General features: G+C 39.6%; 1 protein-coding gene and 1 pseudogene across 1 annotated transcript in view; both read right to left on the reverse strand.

The window, feature by feature from the left end:
- Positions 1-19756, reverse strand: part of ACBD6 (acyl-CoA binding domain containing 6) — a 132760-nt gene that overhangs the window by 40997 nt on the left and 72007 nt on the right. The gene's annotated exons all lie outside the window — the stretch shown is intronic.
- LOC138995967 (peptidyl-prolyl cis-trans isomerase A pseudogene) lies at positions 2534-2842 on the reverse strand (annotated as a pseudogene).

Consider the following 19756-nt stretch of genomic DNA (forward strand, 5'->3'; position numbering starts at 1 on the left):
GGGCCAGAAGGTTGAGAACCACTGCTCTAGACCCATCTGCATCACAAATGGCCTCACATACATGAGCACAGACACCTTAGCTCCCATGTCCAAGCTCAATCAATTCCCGCAATTGCCATTCACTTGCCCCAGCAGCATGATCTACCCTCAAAGTGGATACTGGAAGTGCATTGGGCCATTTGGACTGGTCTCTATACTAGCCAACTAAATTCCTGGTCAAGATGTGGTTTAAAAGTACAAAGTGGAGCCCTGGCGGGTGTGGCTCAGTTGGTTGGAGTGTCCTCACGTGCACTGAAGGGCTGCAGTTTGATTCCTGGTCAGGACACATACTCAGGTTTTGGGTTTGATCCCTTGGTCGGGGGAGGCAGCCAACTGATGTTTCTCTTTCTCCCTCTCCCTTCCTCTCTCTCTAAAAATCAATAAAATAAAATTTAAAAAAGAAAAAAAGCACAAAGTGGGTATAAATTTTATATCTTAGAAGGGAAAAATAAAAGAGACATGATTATCTTACACCCCCGCTCGTTCTTTTTTCTATTCTCGTCATAAATGATTATCTTCTACCAGTTTTACAAGATTCTCTGTATTTCTTTCAACCATTCATAGTTTAAAAAGTATGCTAAATAAGAAACTGCACTTCTAATAAAGAACTGCTTGAAAAAATAAATAAGACACACGAAACAAAGCCAGTCCATTGCCATATTTGTCCAGAGCAGTAAGTCACTTGAACATGGGCATTGTGGTCTCATAATGCATGACCTTCATTTAAGAGTACAACTAATTTATCTTTAGAAAAAAGTCTTTAGCATCCACTGCTTAACAATGTCTATCTGATATATGTGCCAAAGCATATTTGTTTAGGCCTGCCCCTCTCAAACAATTCTCTACAGAATAAATAAGCATATTGACCAGATGTCAACAAAGTCATGAAGTATTCAGATAACCTTGTTAAGATCAAGTTTTACTAATCTAATTTCTTTCCTTTTTTTCCTTCTATAAAACAGTTTTATGGAGGCATTATTATTTCTATTCTAAATCTTAACCTTTGTTCATATCAAACACATATTATTGATATGACCTGTAATGCATTAAAATTTGGGAATAGAAAAATATCCAAGTTCCTACTCTCAAGGAGCCTAGAGTCTCATGAATGGCAATATTTATAATAGAGAATAATTCTATGAAAAGATGTGAACAAAGTATATTATAGGAGTGCAAAAGAGGGTATCCAAAGGGAGGCTGTAGTTGGAAGAAAAGGTCAGGACTAGGTCAGGGTCCTCCCAGAAGAGGTGATGCTTTAATAAAGAAAATACAGGGAAAAAGATTTTGTGTGTATGTATATCTGTGTTTCAGGCTGGAGGAGTATTTATCTACAAAGGAACAGTAATTTTTCAATATTTTATAATATTTACTGAATGTATACTTTACCTCAAACATTATGCAAGAGACCAGTAGGAATATTAAAGAAATAGAAAACATAGTTTCTGCACTTAAAGAACTCACAATCCAACTGGAGAGAAACCACAAGGTAGACAATAAAGTAAATACAAATAATACAGTAACACTAAATAAAACTGTTGGAGAACAGTCTATAAATTTAGTGGAGTTTTCTTGAGGAACCTCAGTTCCTCTTCTTTAATTTTATCTTTCTTGGATAGGAATTTTTCTACCATGCTTTCCTGAACTCAGGGTAGTCTCTGACTACATTTAGATTCCAAGTGACCCATTAAAAAAAACTACCAATTTGCCATCAGAAAGAAGTTGTTGTTTTATTATTTTGGTGTGTACATGAACTTATAGAAAACTGGAGGCCCAGTGCACCAATTCGTGCACCAGTGGGGTCCCTCAGCCTGGTCTGCAGGATTGGGCTGAGGGACCCCGACATCCCGAGGGGGGTCTCTGACATCCTGAGCGGGGGGGAGTCCTGGATTGCGAGAGGGTGCAAGCCAGGCTGAGGGACCCCACCGGTACATGATCGGGGCTGGGGAGGGACACGGGAGGTTGGCCAGCCAAAGAGGGACCGCAGGAGTGTTCCAGGGCATGTCTGGCCTGTCTTGCTCAGTCCCAATCGGCCGGACGCCAGTAGTAAGCTAACCTACCAGTCAGAGCGTCTGCCCCCTCCCCCCCCGGTGGTCAGTGCATGTCATAGCAAGTTGTTGAGCAGCCTTAGCATATCATTAGCATATTACCCTTTGATTGGTTGAACGGACAACCAGACATTTAGCATATTAGGCTTTTATTATATAGGATAGGTGAGTTCCAAATGAACAAAGGTCACAACCTAAAGAAACATGCTGGAAAAGGACCTCATGTTGGATTGCCTTGTTTTTTGTCATTGTTTAGTTTTTATCTCATAATCATAAACTTAACTCTGTAATCCAGCTAGACTTGGAAGGGGTGAGAAAAATATGGAACCCAGTGAACTGCAGCGAGAACATGATTACAGAACATTCCAAGCAAATGGAGGTGAAGGGGTGTTCTTTTGAGCTACAGAAGGAATGGTTTGGAGGTTAAGATAAAACACAAGTCAAATTTATTAGAGCTGTCCACAGCCAGCAATGGTGATCTTGCTGGTCTTGCCATTCTTAAACCCAAAGCGCTCCATGGCTAACACAATATCCATGCCATCTTTCATGTATCTGAAGACCACAGTCTCACCATCTAACCACTCAGTCTGGGCAGTGCAGATGAAAAACTGGAAATGGTTTATGTTGGGTCCAGCATTTGCCATGGACAAGATGCCAGGACCTGTGTGCTTCAGGATGAAATTATCATCAAATTTCTCCCCATAGATGGACTTATCACCTGTGCCATTATGGCGTGTGAAGTTATCACCCTGGCACATAAATCCCAGAATAATTCTGTGAAAGCTGGAAGCTTTATAACCAAACCCTTTCCCCCCAGTGCTCAGAGCATGAAGTTTTCTGCTATCTCTTGTGGATGACGGCTCTCTGGGGCAATGGCATCTGCAAAGCATGGATTGCCTTATTTATTTTTTCTGCTTAAAAATATCTTCTCAAAAAACTCTTGATGCTTCCACTTTATTTTGATAAACTAACTGAAAACTTACCAATTAGAGGTCATTTGTTTTTGGAAAACTTGGATTTGAATTTTAACATTGCAGCAGCTGTGAGACTTTGGATTATTATGTGGAAAAATTCATTTCACAAGGTTATTATAAGGAAAAAGAGAGACCATCTTGCACAATTATTAGAAAAATAACAAGTGCTCAGCCAATAGGATTACATAAAATTTGTATCCCTCCTTTAAAAGTAAAACCATTATCTGATAATTCTAAACAGTTGTTAGTGATTCAGATAGGAATGAATTAATTTCATCTGACTGTTTTTAGCCTAACTCCTACTTAAGGTAGGCAGCACTGAAAGACTAGCAGATGAATACAGGGTTCAGAATTACAAGCTTGGCACTATAGAATTACGTATAGATGTTTTATAATTTTGAGATTCTCATCTTCCCAACACCCTCCAAACCTGACTTATCTACTGAGTCATAATTTCTGGAGCTGAAGCTTATTTTTAAAAAGATCTATAGTTAATGCTGGTAATCGAGATTTGGAAACTTTTGGGATATACAAAGTGAGCTCACCAACTTCATGAAGTGAGGAACACTAGGTAAAACAGTTTGGCCATGGAGATGGGACTTGAGAGTCAATCATAAAAGTTGAGAATTGAATTGTAAATAAGAAACTACTAAAGGTTTTTGATAATAGAATCATGTAGACATTAAAGTAGCATTTAGATCGTGACATTTAAGGAAGACTAATATGTCATAATTACAGAGGACAAAAAAGTCACGTTAATAAGTTTCCATGTATGAATGAAGGAATGACAGTTTGGATCAGAGAAGTGTCAGTGGAGATGGAATACATACTATGAAGCTCTCCATACCTTACAAGACCAACGACCACAAATCTTCAGAGAGGGATAGAGAGATAGAAATAGTCAGAAGGTAATTGATACTCAGTTGCAATAGTATTATTAAATGATGAGGAGAATGCAAAGTTTTATACTAATTAAGTACTATTATGGATAAACAATAATCCTATCTAATAAAAGAGTAATATGCAAATTGACCATCACTCCAACACACAAGATGGTCACCCCATGTGGACACAAGATGGCCGGCAGGGGAGGGCAGTTAGGTGTGACTGGGCCTGCAGGGGAGGGCATTTGGGGGGGACCCAGGCCTGCAGGGGAGGGCAGTTAGGGGCAATTGGGCCCATAATAATAATCCTATCTAGTAAAAGAATAATATGCAAAATGACCATCACTCCAACACACAATATGGCCACCCCATGTGGACACAAGATGTGGGCCGGCAGGGGAGCAGTTAGGCGTCAATCAGGCTGGCAGGGGAGTGGTTAGGGGGTGATCAGGCTGGCAGGCAGAAACAGTTAAGGGCAATCAGAAAGGTAGGCAGGTAGGTGAGTGGTTGGGAGCCAGCTGTCCTGGATTGTGAGAGGGATGTCCGACTGCCCATTTAGCCCCGATCCCACCATTTCTATCTCTCTATCCCTCTCTGAAGTCAATAAAAATATATTAAAAAAAGATTAATCAACTTTGCAAATCCTTTGGATCTTACTGGCAATATGATAGAATCTCCTTTATCCCTTAAAAATGTGTCCTTAGGAAATGTTCATCTGACAATAACAACACAGAAGTCACTGGAGTTTCATACATAGTGTTTCCATAAGACTTTTAAGAGTTCTTGAGAGTACTACTTACTTCTTTCCAAGTGTCATGGGTATGGATTGAACATCAGCAAGAACCATGGCATGCTCAAGACTGCCCTTAACAGAACCAAGACCTCTGGCCACTGTCAGATAATCTGTCACTATAAGCTACTTGTATCCAAGCCAGATATTTATTGCTATTGATCTGCCTGGTCCTAGCAAAAGACTTTTGTTCTCCCAGACCGGGACTTTGACCTCAATTAAGTTATGAATTTCAATCCAATAGACTGCTCCACTTACCCTACTGCTCTCCCTGACTGGATTAATTAGAATTAGCTAGGCCAAGAGTCACCCCAAGCTCCTCATGGATCATGTTATTTTAATAATAAATAAAGGAATAGCAGCAATGTACAAGAGTATTTTGAAAGATTGCTCATCTAGAAACATCATTCAGGACCTGCCAATATCAATTTCTCTGACTTTGATTACCTCATTTACTTTTTATTTCTCTTCCTTCTTTGGAATTTCCCTTTATTTCAGCTTTCTAAACATGCTCTTTGCACAGAGAAATCAAAGTTCTACTTGTCATATTTGCACTTTGCTGCTATTTTAGGGTTTCATTAGAGAGTAACTTATCAAAACAAGCATTTGCAAAAATGTAACTTAAAACATTTAATAATCTCAGAGCATCAAAAAAGAAATACCATTATTTAGGAAAAATAGCAGTCTTTAGCTAAATGCACTTTCCCTATAGCTGATTAATGCGCTGAAGACAGACAAATCAGAATGTCACTGAGAAGGCAATATCCAAGCTTGCAAAGCATAAAAATGTGCAAATATATTTGTTTCTAATTCATAACCCATTTGGACAGATTATATATTGGCCAATGAGAATTCTAAATCTTGTTGATATCAAGAATAAATGGTGGGATCAGGATTTGCTAAATATACACTGTTCTAACTCTATGATTTACCCCCTAAATATAAAAATTATTTTAAAATGCAAAGAATATTATTGCCCTAGCCAATTTTGCTCAGTAGATAGAGCAGACCAAAGGGTCCCGGGTTTGATTCTGGTCAAGGGCACATACTTTGGCTGCAGGCTCCTGCCAGGCCCGGGCCCTGGTCAGGGCTTGTGCAGGAGGCAACCAATCGATGTGTCTCTCTCACATCGATGTTTCTCTCTGTCTTTCCCTCTCTTTTCAACTCTCCCTAAAAATCAATGGAAAATATCCTTGGGTGAGGATTAACAACAGCAGCAGCAACAACAACAAAGAATATTATGTAAGAATGCTCACATTCTGGGATGTAGTACTTGGTATTTGATACTAAAATGGTAAGATTTTAAGAATGTATAAAGAGAATCCTAAAAACTATTTGCTGTACCAACTGATGTTTTTGACAAAGTAAAAACCCTTTTATTTCTTTGATTATTAAAATTTTGAGTTTTGATTGGCTCTAGGAACTATTAAGAAAATATTTAAGTAGCATGCCTAAGCGCAGAATTTCAATATTAAAAGCAATGCAAAATCAAGTCGCCTTCAAAATACCAAGAACTGAAATATATTTGAAAGGCATATGATAAAAATAAAATTATATATTTTAAAAGTATAGCTACTGGATTTAATCTCCATTCTCCCACATCCCCCTTACTACCACATGCACACTCACTTGAGTTCTGTAGATTATGTAACTCTTCATTTGTTTTAAAGAGTTGTTTTATTTCTTCCCATGGGAAGGTTCTAAGCTCAAGTACTAGTAAACATTTCTTTCTCAGTACCCAAACCATATTAGTAATCTAGGAAGAAAGTAAAACTGTATGAAGGCTGGATTTTACAATGTGTGAGAGAATTAAGGATTAAAGAAATAATTTTAAGGCTATTTTCATAATGATCCACTCAGGAGGAAAAAAGATCAAATGACAAAATGTATTGTGTTTTGGCAAAGTGTGTCTGTTTTCACACCTGACTTTCATTATTGCATATTCTTAAGTGGAATTAAAGCAATTATCCAGCAAATCACACAGGTGATTTAACACATTAGCCAAGACCTTCCAAATGACCCTTTAATTAGAGTCACAAGGACAAGATGTGAGTAAAATTTAACATATTTACACCTTCACTTACAATTGAAATATCTGAAATGTAGACAATGACTTAACATCATATAAATATGAGAACTATATTAGAGAAATTATATATCTAAAATTGCAACTAATAAAACTAATAAATAGCAAAGAGTTTATAGCAACAAAGATTAAGTATTTAAAAACAAATTTAACAAGAAATGTGCAAAACTTATATGAGGAAAAAAAATTTAAATACTGAAAGTCACAAAAGTAGACTTGATCAAAAGGAAAGATATCGCCTATACTTGGATAGGATGACTCAATATTATGAATATGTCATTTCGCCTTAATTTATAAATTCAATGCACTCCCCTCCAAAATACCAACAAGCTATTTTATGGAGTTACACAAACTGATATTAAAGTTCACATAAAACAAACATACACTCAAGAATAGTCAGGCTTTCTACTGCTGCTTTTGTAGCTGGGGCATTTGCTGTTTCTGTACACAGGCTGAGGACTGAGAGTGGCTCAAATGAATGATACTGGGGGAAATAAAATCAGCAAAACTTTCGGAGGTTGTGTGGGGGTCGGCTCAGCAATACAAAAATTTTAGAAGTTCCAAACACAAAGTCCTGCTTTGCTGCATGATTTATTTTATGAGCCAGGGTCTGTGTGGGAAGCCAGAGTTTCTGAAAAAGCACACAAGCCCTGGCTGGTATGGCTCAGTTGGTTAGACCATTATCCTATATACCAGAAGGTGGTGGGTTCCATTCCCGGTCAGGGCACATACCTAGATTGTGGGCTCGATCCTAGTTTGGGGCACATATGAGGGGCAACTGATCAATGCTTCTCTCTCACATTCATCTGTCGCTTTCTCTCCCTTTCCATCTCTTTAATATAAATGAAAAACATATCCTCGGGTGAGGAAAAGGAAGGAAGGAAGGAAGGAAGGAAGAAAGGAAGGAAGGAAGGGAGGGAGGAAGGGAGGAAGGAAGAGAGGGAGGGAGGGAGGGAGGGAGGGAGGAAGGAAAAGCCCACACAAAACTCTCCTGTTGTTTTGCAATGTTTCAAAGACAAAGTCCTACCTGAGGAAGAGGGCCATCCTCAAACAACAAATCTCAGCCTGAACACATTTGCCAAAATGAGGCAGGAAATGGGAGAACAAAGCTCAAAGCAGAAAAAATCAGACTGAATCTTCACCAGTCTTTCTGGACAGGGAAGCAGAGACCCGATAGGCTCACAAACAAAAGCCCTAATGAATCTCCCCCAAGATATGTAGGAAAGCAGATGTAGACTAGGTCCAACTAAAGCTACAACCCAAAACCAACCAGCTCAATTCCTCATTGGCCTGAGGTGCCAGCCCCTCAACCTATCTATCTGATAGAATAAGAGGTGCCCTCTTTTGGGGGAAATAACACTCACTTCAGTTTCTGGCCCTTTATACATAATGTGTAATATAACATAAGAAATTATGAGCTACAGCTCTTCCTCTTCCTTTCTTGAACATCTCAATTTTAAACCCATTAGCTAATGCTGAATTAGGTAGGCGTCCTTGTGGGAGTGGAAGGACGGAGGAGAGCTGTAAAGGTCAGAGAAGGTAATAGAGCCTAACTGGGATGAGGAAGGTATCCATCTGGAGTGGTGGCAGCCTAGTGTGAGGTGTCTGAGCTCATGCAGGGTGAGGAGGAGAATGTCCACACAGAAAGATGGACCAGTACAAAGTGTCAGAGACCAACTGGGGTAAAGAAGATATCCCCACAAAAGGTTGGCATTGTACTGGATGCTGAAGCCTAAGCTGAGTAAGGAAGGCACTCACATGGGAAAGCGACTTGACTCAAGATGTCAGAGACCAAGAGGAGTGAGGAGGTCACCCTCCAGAAAAGTGGTCTGGGCAAACTGTCAGAGCTTCCATGAAGGAGAAGGGGTGATAGCAACATGAAAGATGGTTACACACTGGGAGATTGATCAAATAAATAAATATGATAAGATAATGGGAGCCACATTTCTCACTGTCATCAGAGAAGGGAGTTATAAATATAGAAAGAGAAAACTAAATGAATCCTGTGGTATTGAACTGAAAGTAGAGGTATTGTGTGAACTTATGGCGTTTGCACGCACACACACATGTGTGTGTGTGTTTGTGTGTATGTATATATGTGAGAGGATCTGGGAAGAGTGATAGCCCAATAGCAATGAGCACACATAGTGCTCAGATATTGGTCTCTAAATACCCTTCTCTATTAAATTGAACCAGAACTCTTTGGAGAAACCACTGTTTCCAGGGCTGGGAAAGAGAAAAGTTCAAGATGAACCTGGAAATTACTGTTATGCCAGAAAGAATGAAAATTCTCAAAGAATTATGGGCATATGTCAAAAGGAAACAGGAGTCAGATTAAAGTGGTGCCCATTGGTCATATCTGAAATAATCTGAGCACACAATTAAATAATGTTAATTATGCATTATAACACTGAATAAAAATAGGGAACTATGAATCCAAATTAATGTAAATAAGAGCATGAATAAACTGAAATTTTGACAAAGGTTATTTACATAATTTCCAAGTATCTCCTTGCAAAATAGTTATGAATTACAAAGGGACAAAAGTAATTTTACTGTGAAGATCCTGGCAGACACAAACTTAACCAAGTGATAAAAGTTAACAATATCAGTAATGGAGCAAACTGAAGGTTTTTGCCATCAGATAGGTTCCAATGAAAATATAGTATCATTTCTATGATATCCCTTCTAAATATGTGTAACATAAACATAATCAGAAGGAAACATCAAACTCAAATTGAGAAACATTCTATAAAATAATTGGCCTGTAATCTTTAAAGGTATCAAAGTTATAAAGGTCAAGGATAAACTATAACTGCTGCAAACTGAAGATTTTTAGTTTGCTCTTTAAGTTCTTTTAGACATGGTAACTAAATCCAATGTGTGATTCTAAACTGAATCCTTTTGTTATAAAAGGCATTTGAAGGACAACTGGGAAAACTTAAATGATGTATAAAGGTTATATAGTAGTAAATATCTGTAATAATATCCTGAACGTGGTGATTGAATTGTGGTCATATAGGGGCTGTACGGGGTAAGAGGATAAAACGTTGACAAAATATTCTTCTAGTTCAAGATTTAAGGTTCAAATATACTCTTACCGCTAAACTATTTCAAAATAAAAAATTTTAAATTGAGACATGTGAACCAATAGGAAATTGTGACAGATGAGCAAGAGAAAACAGCCAAAAGAAGCAACTCAGAAATAATTCAGCTATTTCAATTAAGAGACAAGAACTATAAAGTAATCATTACAAATCTGTGAAACAAAATAGAGGAAAAGACTGAAATTTCAATAGAAAAAGGATGAGGTAAAAGTTAATCAAACAGTTATTCTAGAACTGAAAAATTACAATGTCTGTAATTAAGAACTCAATGCAGAGTCTTAACAGAAGATAAGACTAACAAAGACAAAGGCAGGTCAACAAAAATTATCCAAACTTAAGTATAGAGAAAAGAACTAAACAGTAATCAAAAGAGATAAATAACAAAACAAATAAGACAGAGTATATGACATGTAGAATACTGTTATGGTCTAATATATGAAAAACTGTAATTCTAGATGACAGAAGAAAATGGAGCAGAAGCAATATCTGAGAAAATAGAACTAAAATTTTTGCAAAACCAACAAAAGCTATGTGAAAAGGTTCAGCAAACCTGAAGCACATTTTTAAAACAAAAACACCTAGCCACTGCTGAAAAATAGAGGGAAAAATCTTAAATGCAGTCAGAGCAAATAAGATACATGATCTTCAGAGGAAGAATAGTAAGAATAACAGCTAACTTCTCAAAAGGAAATATAAGAGCTAGAAGACAATAGAATGATAGTTTTACAGAGCAGAAAGAATAAATTGACCAACATAGAATTTTCTATTAAGCAAAATTATCTTTCTATACTATAAGTGAAACAGATATACTCGAATAATTAAAAGTTGAGATGATTCATCACTAGAAACCAATTCCATAGGAAATATCAAAGTAAGTTCCTTAGGGAAAAGAAAAATGATATCAGAATCAGGAAAGTACAAGCAATGAAAACATCAGAAAGGGTAAATATATAAATAAAGATAAAAGACTATTGACTGCTTAATGCAAAAACAGTACCTTGTGAGGTATTTAGAAAATATGTTAAGTAAAAATATATCACAATTATAGCAATAGAAGCAAGAAAACAAAATTATAGCACTTAAGATTTTTACACTGTTCAGGATATGACAAAAGTATTAATTTAAGGTAGACTGTAATAAGTTAAGGGACTATTTTGTAATTTTTATCACAACCATTAAAAGAGTAATTCTAAAAGGAATAGCAAATACCCAATAAAGAAGGTAAAATGGAATAAAAATATTTTATAAAGACAAAATAAGATGGCAAAGGAAAAACAAAGAAACAAAAAGCAGGTGGGACAAACAGAAAAGAAGCAGAAAGATGGTAAAATTAAACAGATCTGTACCAGTAATTACATCAAATGAATTAAATAAATGAAACACTACAATTATAAGACAAAGACTAGACTGGATAAAAACCAAGACCCAACTACATGCTATTTACAAAAAGTGCACTTTTAAGTATAAAGACATAGTGTTAGCAAATTGAATTGCGCCCCTCGCAAACTCAAATTCATATGTGGAAGCCCTAACCCCACATATGAACTGTATGTGGAGACAGGGTCTTAAAGGAGGTAATTAAGGTTAAATAAGGACATAATGGTGTGGTTCTGATCTGACAGGCCTGGTGTCCCATAAGAGGAGGAAGAGATACCAGAGCACTCTCTCCCCAAGTGCACAGGCATGTGAGGAAAGTGAGAAGGCAGCTGTCTGCAAGCCACTCATCAGAAACCAACCCTACCAGCACCTTGCTCATGGACTAGAAGCCCCCAGAGCTTGAGAAAATAGAATGTGTGTAAGCCACCCAGTCTGTGTATTTTGTTATGGCAGCCCAAGCAAACTAAGATAGAGAGATAACAGTGAAAAGATAGAAAAATATACAAGGTAAACACTACACAAAGGAAAGCTCATGTGGCTACATAACTCTGAACAAAGTACACTTTAAGGCAAGAAGATTAATAGAATTTTTAAATGGCTACCTCTCAGTGGTAAAAAGGATCAATTCAACAGGAAGATAAAACAATTTTAAATTTGTATCTAATGTCGTAGTTTCAAGATATAAAAAATGAACATAACTAAAGGGAAAAGCAGATAAATCATAAGAGATTTTAACACAATTCTCTCAGTAATTGATAAACAAATAGACAAATCAATAAATATAGAACACCTGACTAATAGTATTAACTAACTTCACCTAAATGATATTTGTGGAAGACTACACCAAACAATTGCAAAATATAGTCTTTTCAAGAGAACATGCAACATTCCCCCAAATACATCATATAATGGGCCAAAAAGCAAGTGTTAATTTAAAAAATATTGAAACTCTCCAGAGTAGGTTCTCTCATCATAATGGAATCAAACTAAAAATGAATATAGAAAAGAGAACTGTAAAATCCCCAAATGTCAGCAATTAAATAACATACATCTGGATAACCCATGATTCAAAGAAAGAAATCACAGTAAAAATTTAAAAATATTTTGACTAGAGGATAATAAAAATACATCAAAATCTGCTTAATGCATTTAAAGTAGTGCATAAAAAGAAATTTATACCTCTGAGTACACCTATTAGAAAAGAATAGTTGAAAATCAATGATCTAAGCTTCCATCTCAAGAAGCCAGAAAAAGAACAGCAAATTACATCCAAGGAAAGTAGAGGGAAATAATAAAGAGCAGAAATCAACAACATACACCAAATGTACAATGTTCTTTGTCCCCCTAACCCCAATTAAAAAAAAAAAGGGCTCAGGATCTGAATAGACATTTCCCCAAAGAACATGTAAAAATGGCCAATAAGCACATAAAAGACGTTCAACGTCATCGACCATCAGGGAAATGAAAATCAAAACACAATGAGATACCATGTGATACACTGGCATGACTATAATCAAAAGACAAATAATAGTGTTGATAAGGATGTGGAGTAACAGGAACTCTCATATATTGCCGGTGAGGATGTAAAATTGAGCTGTCTCTTTGAAAAGCCATGAGCAGGTTCTCAAAAGGTTAAACACACAGTTACCATATGACCCAGCAATTCTACTACTGAGCAAGACGCAAGAGAAATGAAATATATATATGTGTATATGTCCGTCCTGAAGAATGTTCACAGGTACTTTATTCATTATAGCCAAAGGGAAAAAACCTTAAAAACTAAATGTCTATCAACAGGAGAATGGATAAGCTGTGGTATATGCTTGCAATGAAATGTTACACAGCAGTCAAAAATAAAGGAACAAATAATATATGTAACAACATGGATGACTGTCACAAATGTTATATTGAGCATAATAAGCCTGATCCAAAAGAATATGCATTATATGATTGCAAATATTTGAATTTTAAGAGGAGGCAGAACTAACTAATTGGTGGTAAGAGAAATCAGAATAATAGTCATCTCAAAGTGGGTGGTGGAAGGATTGATGTTGATAGGAAGTAGGTTAAGAAGACAAACATTGTCGGTGTTCTGGAAATATTCTAATTTGATATGTGTGGTAGTTGCATATACATATACATAAAATGGTCCCATGTATATATTACTTTGCATTAAAGCTGTGGCAAATAAAATTTTATATATATATATATAAATGCATTGCCATGTCCTTAAGATTTTTGTACTATATGTACCTCAATGAATTATATCTCCATTATCTATATACTAGAGGCACGGTGCACGACATTAGTGCACTGGGGGGGGGGGGGGGGGGGGGAGGCAGCGCGCGGCGGGGCAGGAATCCCTCAGCCCGGCCTGCGTCCTCTCTCAGTCCGGGACCCCTTGGGAGATGTCCAACAGCCAACTTCGGCCCACTCCCCGCTGGCAATCAGACACCCCTGAGGGGTCCTTAGTGCTGCTGCGGAGGAAGGAGAGGTTCCTGCCACAGCAGCTGTGCTGGCCAGCCATGAGCCCAGCTTCTGGCTGAGCGGCACTCCCCCTGTGGGAGCGCACTGACCACCAGGGGACAGCTCCTGCATTGAATGTCTGCCCCCTGGTGGTCAGTGCGCATCACAGTGACCGGTTGTTCTGCTGTTTGGTCCATTTGCATATTACCCTTTTATAATATAGGATATAAAAGCCTAAGCGACCATTACAACCGGTCGCTATGATGCGCACTGATCACCAAGGGGCAGACACGCAACACAGGAGCTGCCCCCTGGTAGTTAGTGCGCTACCACAGCCAACCTCCCACGGTCCCTCCCCCTGGCCAGCTGGCCCCGATCGAGACTGGGTGAGATGGCGCCAATGGCCCTGATTGCCGGCCAGGCCAAGGGGCCCCACCCATGCATGAATTAGTGCACCGGGCCTCTAGTTTTAAGTAATGAAGGAAAACTACTCTATATACAATATTGTACCAAATATCTTTAAAATGTTATATATGTGTAAGCAGAAAAGATAAAAATGAGACAAAATGTACTAAAATTTCACAGTGGAGAGGTTAACAGCTTGGGCTTTGGAATCAGAACGGCATGTTCAAATTTAGATTTTGTCACTTAATAGCTCCATGACTTCTCAAAGCTCCTGTTTCTTCATCAGTGAAACACAGAAAATAATATACCTAAGTTGGATGGATGTGATGGCTAAAAGAGATAACACTAGTACACATAAAATACTTGATACCTAGTAAATATTAAAGAACTGTTTTATGTCAACAACCCCCTCACGTAATGGGTTACAGATGGTTTTGTTTACTACTTCATACCATTCTTGTGATTTGTTTTCTTCAGATGATGGAGAACTCTGAATCTAAATCCATAGAATTTGCAAGTTATCCTACAGGCTGTGCAGTCATTAGAGAGTTTTGACAAGGTCAGTGACACAGTAACAGCAGTCTTGGGAAGGCTGTTGGCAGCAACTCCCCAAGTGCTTGGTGGACTTGGGGAGTAGATTTGGCAGGAACAGCAGGACAGCCTTAAAGTGAGGATCTAATGTCATCATTTTAAGCCCTGCAATAGCTAGGTAAAATCTAGAATTGTCATTATCCCAATTTTTAAAATATTTTCTATTCATTTCATAAAACTATATGGAATTTATTTTTTTTTCAAATTCATTCATTTATTCTTTCATTCCACAAGTATTCTTTTTTTAGAGGTACTAGAGGCCCAGTGCATGAAATTCATGCACTGGGGGGTGTCTCTCAGCCTGGCCTGTACCCTCTAGCAGTCCGGGAGCCCTTGGGGGATGTCTGACTGACGGCTTAAGCTGTCATCTCCAGCTGTGAGCCCGGCTTCTGGCTGAGTGATGCTCCCCCTGTGGGAGCACACTGACCACCAGGGGGCAGCTCCTGCGTTAAGCATCTGCCCCTGGTGGTCAGTGGGTGCCATAGCAACTTGTCATTCTGCCGGTCGGTTGATTTGCATATTAGCCGTTTATTATATAGGACTAGAGGCCCAGTGCACAAAAATTTGTGTACTCAGGGGGGTCCCTCAGCCTGGCCTGTGCCCTCTTGCAGTCTGGGACCCCTTGGGCGATGACCACCTGCTGGTTTAGGCCCGCTCCCAGGGGAATTGGGCCTAAGCTGGCAGTCAGACATCCCTCTGGCAGCCCAGGAGCCCTCAAGGGATGTCCACTTGCCAGCAGGGAGCAGACCTAAGCTGCAGTCGGACATCCTTAGCGCTGCTGAGGCGGGAGAGGCTCCTACCACCACCACTGTACTGGCAGCCATCAGCCTGGCTTGTGGTTGAGCAGAGCTTCCCTTGTGGGAGCGCAGACCACCAGAGGGCAGCTCCTACATTGAGCGTCTGCCCCCTGGTGGTCAATGTGTGTCATAGTGACCAGTCATTCCCAGTCTTTCTGCTATTAGGGTCAGTTTGCATATTACCCTTTTACTATATAGGATAGAGGCCTGGTGCATGGGTGGGGGCCGGCTGGTTTGCCCTGAAGGGTGTCCCGGATCAGGGTGGGGGCCCTGTTTGGGTGCCTGGCCAGCCTGGGTGAGGGGCTGATGGCTGTTTGCAGCTGCTCACACCCTCTTCAGGGTGGGGATCCCCACTGGAATGCCTGGCCAGCCTGGGTGAGGGGTTAATGGCTGTTTGCAGGCTGGTCAAGCCCCCCCCCCCCCCCAGTGGGGACCTCACCCCACGGAGGTTTGGCCAGCCTGGGTGAGGGGCTGGTGGCTGTTTTCAGGCTGGCCACACCCCCTTTAGGGTGGGGGGTCCACTGGGGTGCCTGGCCAGCCTGGGTGAGGGGCTGAGGGCCATTTTCAGGCTGGCCAAGCCCCCCGGTGACGGAAGCTCCCAGCCTCTCCTTTTTTTCTTTTATTCTGGGATTTATTTACCATCTATAATTGAAACTTTGTTGCCTTCAGTGGAGCTCAGAGCCGGCTCCTGCTCACTCCAGCTCCGTGGCCACAGCTGGCTGAAAGCAGGTATCTGGAGTTTATTTATCTTCTATAATTGAAACTTTGTTGCCTGCAGTGGCTCAGAGCCGGCCGGGAAGCTTGGCTTCCTCCATCACTGGAGCAACCAAGCCTCCTGCTCACTTCAGCTCCGTGGCTGCCGGCCACCATCTTGGTTGGGTTAATTTGCATATAGTCGCTCTGATTGGCTGGTGGGCGTGGCTTAAGGAGTAGCGAAGATATAGTCAATTTGCATGTTTGTCTTTTATTAGATTAGATAATTGACATATAACATTATATTAGTTTCAGGTGTACAACATAATGATATTTGTATATATTACGAAATAAACACTACAATAAATCTAGCTAACATCTCATGTTTTGAAATCTTTTACAACACACAGATGGTCACCAAGGTATTCACAGAGAGGCTGTGTTGCTCTATGCCATTATACTAACCATAAGTTTATCTAATCTAATAATAGACAAACATCATAATTGACCATATCTCTGCTACGCTTCCCATTGGCTAATCAGGATATGCAAATTAACCCAACCAAGATGGCGGCCGGCAGCCACGCATCTGAAGCGAGCAGGAGGCTTGCTTGCTCCAGTGATGGAGGAAGCCAAGGTTCCCCGCCTGCTGCGGCCCGGCTCTGAGCTCCGAAAGCAACAGCTCCAAAAGCAACAAAGTTTCAATTATAGAAGCTAAACAAACCCCAGATACCTGCTTTCAGTAAGCCCTGGCCTCAGAGCTGGAGCAGCAACAAAGTTTCAATTATAGAAGGTAAATAAATCCCAGAATAAAAAAAGAAAAAAGAAAAAAAGGAGAGGCTGGGAGCTTCCGTTGCCAGCTTGGCCAGCCTGAAAACAGCCCTCAGCCCCTCATCCAGACTGGCCAGGCATCCCAGTGGGGACCCCCACCCTGAATGGGGTGTGACCAGCTGCAAACAGCCATCAGCCTCTCACCCAGGCTGGCCAGGCACCCAAACAGGGCCCCCACCCTGATCCGGGACACCCTTCAGGGCAAACCAGTCGGCCCCCACCCATGCACCAGGCCTCTATCCTATATAGTAAAAGGGTAATATGCAAACTGACCCTAATAGCAGAAAGACTGGGAATGACTAGTCACTATGACACACACTGACCACCAGGGGGAAGACACTCAATGCAGGAGCTGCCCTCTGGTGGTCAGTGAGCTCCCACATGGAGGAGCTCTGCTCAGCCACAAGACAGGCTAATGGCTTCCAGTACAGCGGTGGTGGTGGGAGCCTCTCCCGCCTCCTCAGCAGTGCTAAGGATGTCCAACTGCAGCTTAGGTCTGCTCCCCACTGGCAAGTGGACATCCCCCGAGGGCTGCCGGCCTGCCAGAGGGATGTCTGATTGCCAGCTTAGGCCCAATCCCCTGAGGAACAGGCCTAAGCCAGCAGGTGGTCATCCCCCATGGGGTCCCAGACTGCGAGAGGGCACAGGCCAGGCTGAGGGCCCCCCCCAAGTGCACAAATTTTTGTGTACTGGGCCTCTAGTATAATTTATAAATCACAGAGTACTTAAATGTTTCAGTACCACTCAAACAAAATAACTTCCTTTTGAATTTCCTAACACCCAGTGCATAATGTAGACACCTCATGACCAATGCTCCTACTCCTCCCTCTATCCTGCTTATTTCCTTAATGTTACTTTACAGTAAATCTGAGAAAACGTAGCAAGAAGTCTTCAACATTCAAATACTTTTTAATGTGCTTTGGGAGTAGCTTCAGTCTTTCTCCAAGGCTTGAAAGATCAAAGTTACTCAAGAGGTCTTTGGGTGTATGTGTGTGTATTTAACTTCTGTCTTAATCTCAAATGTGGTTAAGAACTTAGCTTCCAGAGTTGAACTAAAAATCAGTACCAAGCAATGGAAAAGACAATGTTCACAATATTGCCGGATAAAAATTGAAATCTATAAAGGATCTTTCTTAGAAATAAAATTAAAAGTTCCAACTCCATCAGAATATAGAAACTGCAGGGCAATAAAGTATATGAGATATACTGAAGGGTAAAAGTGACAGGAAAACATAGAGTAGACTGTGACATATCTCTAATTATTACTCGGTTTCAGGCAAATAGTAAAAATTAGTCTTCAGATAGTTGATAACATCAGCCTGTCTCAGGTGGTTAGTAACCAAGATCTGTGGTCAAGCAAGTATTTCTAATAAAATTGATTTTCTTTTTTGGCAGCCAGTAGGCCAGTCAATAATAATGTTGTTTAAGAAAGACTGAGTCATGAGAGAGATGAACCTTTACTTCCATTTATTATGTTTGTATTATCTATATTTTCAAAATTGAAACCAAAGAAGAAATTACAAGGGGAAAAAGCTATTCTGAGAGCTAATTTCCAAAAGTCCCCCATGACTTGGAAGCATGTTAGCAACCAAAAATGACAAAAGCAGAACATTCCCTAACTGAAACTAGGTCACATGACTTAGGATTGTCAATAACAAAGGAAAATCAAAACTAGGATCAATATAATGTGGTCATGTGAATACAAAGAGAAAAAAAGAAAACATTGGCCAGGTATATAGTCCTAACTGATCCATTCTAAAAACCTACATGAAACTTTTACTTTACATTAAAATTGATATTCAGTAAAGAGTGTTCTATAAAGCCACATAAGGTAGTTTTTGGCTTGTCTGCCTTATATTACCCAACCAAATAGAATACAGGAAACCCACAAGCAAAAACCTCAGGCTCTGCCTAACTTGGGGACATTTCCCTCCAAATACTCTGAAGAAATTAAAAATACTAAGTCAAAAGGTAAATGCACCACTATCCTCATTTTGTAGCGTTATTTACAATAGCTAAGATACGGAAGCAACCCAAGTGTCTATCAACAGACGATTGGATAAAGAAAATGTGGTACATATATACAATGGAATATTACTCAGCCATAAAAAAGAATGAAATCTTGCCATTTGCAACAATACGGATGAACCTTACAGGGTATTGTGCTAAGTGAAATAAGTCAGACAGAGGAAGACAAAATACCATATAATTTCATTTGTAAGTGGAATCTAAAGAATAAAATAAATGAACAAACAAAACAGAACAAACTGAAGGTTGCCAGATGGGAGGGAGGTGTGGGGATGGGTGAAAAAGGTAAAGGGAGTAAGAAGTTACAAAATAGTCACAGGATGCAAAGTATAGCATAGGGAAAATAGTCAATAATATTGTAATTAGCACCTATGGTGCCAGGTGGGAAGTAGAGTTATCAGGAAGATCACTTCATAAATTATATACTTGTTTTAACTACTATGCTGTACATCTGAAACAAATATAAAATATTGAATGTCAACTGTAATTGAAAAACGAAAATAATTTTAAAAATATACCCTAACAATCCAAACCAAATAAAAGACATGAGTGCACCAATTATTTATTTCTTTTGTTTTTTAAAACTTAGTGATAGTGGTGTTGCTTGGGGGAAGAAGCAAGGGTTTGAAAGATGATTTCACAG

The sequence above is a fragment of the Myotis yumanensis genome, unplaced genomic scaffold, assembly GCF_028538775.1.
Source record: "Myotis yumanensis isolate MYYU_CA2020_CCGP unplaced genomic scaffold, mMyoYum1.0.hap1 SCAF_17, whole genome shotgun sequence".
NCBI lineage: Eukaryota > Metazoa > Chordata > Mammalia > Chiroptera > Vespertilionidae > Myotis > Myotis yumanensis.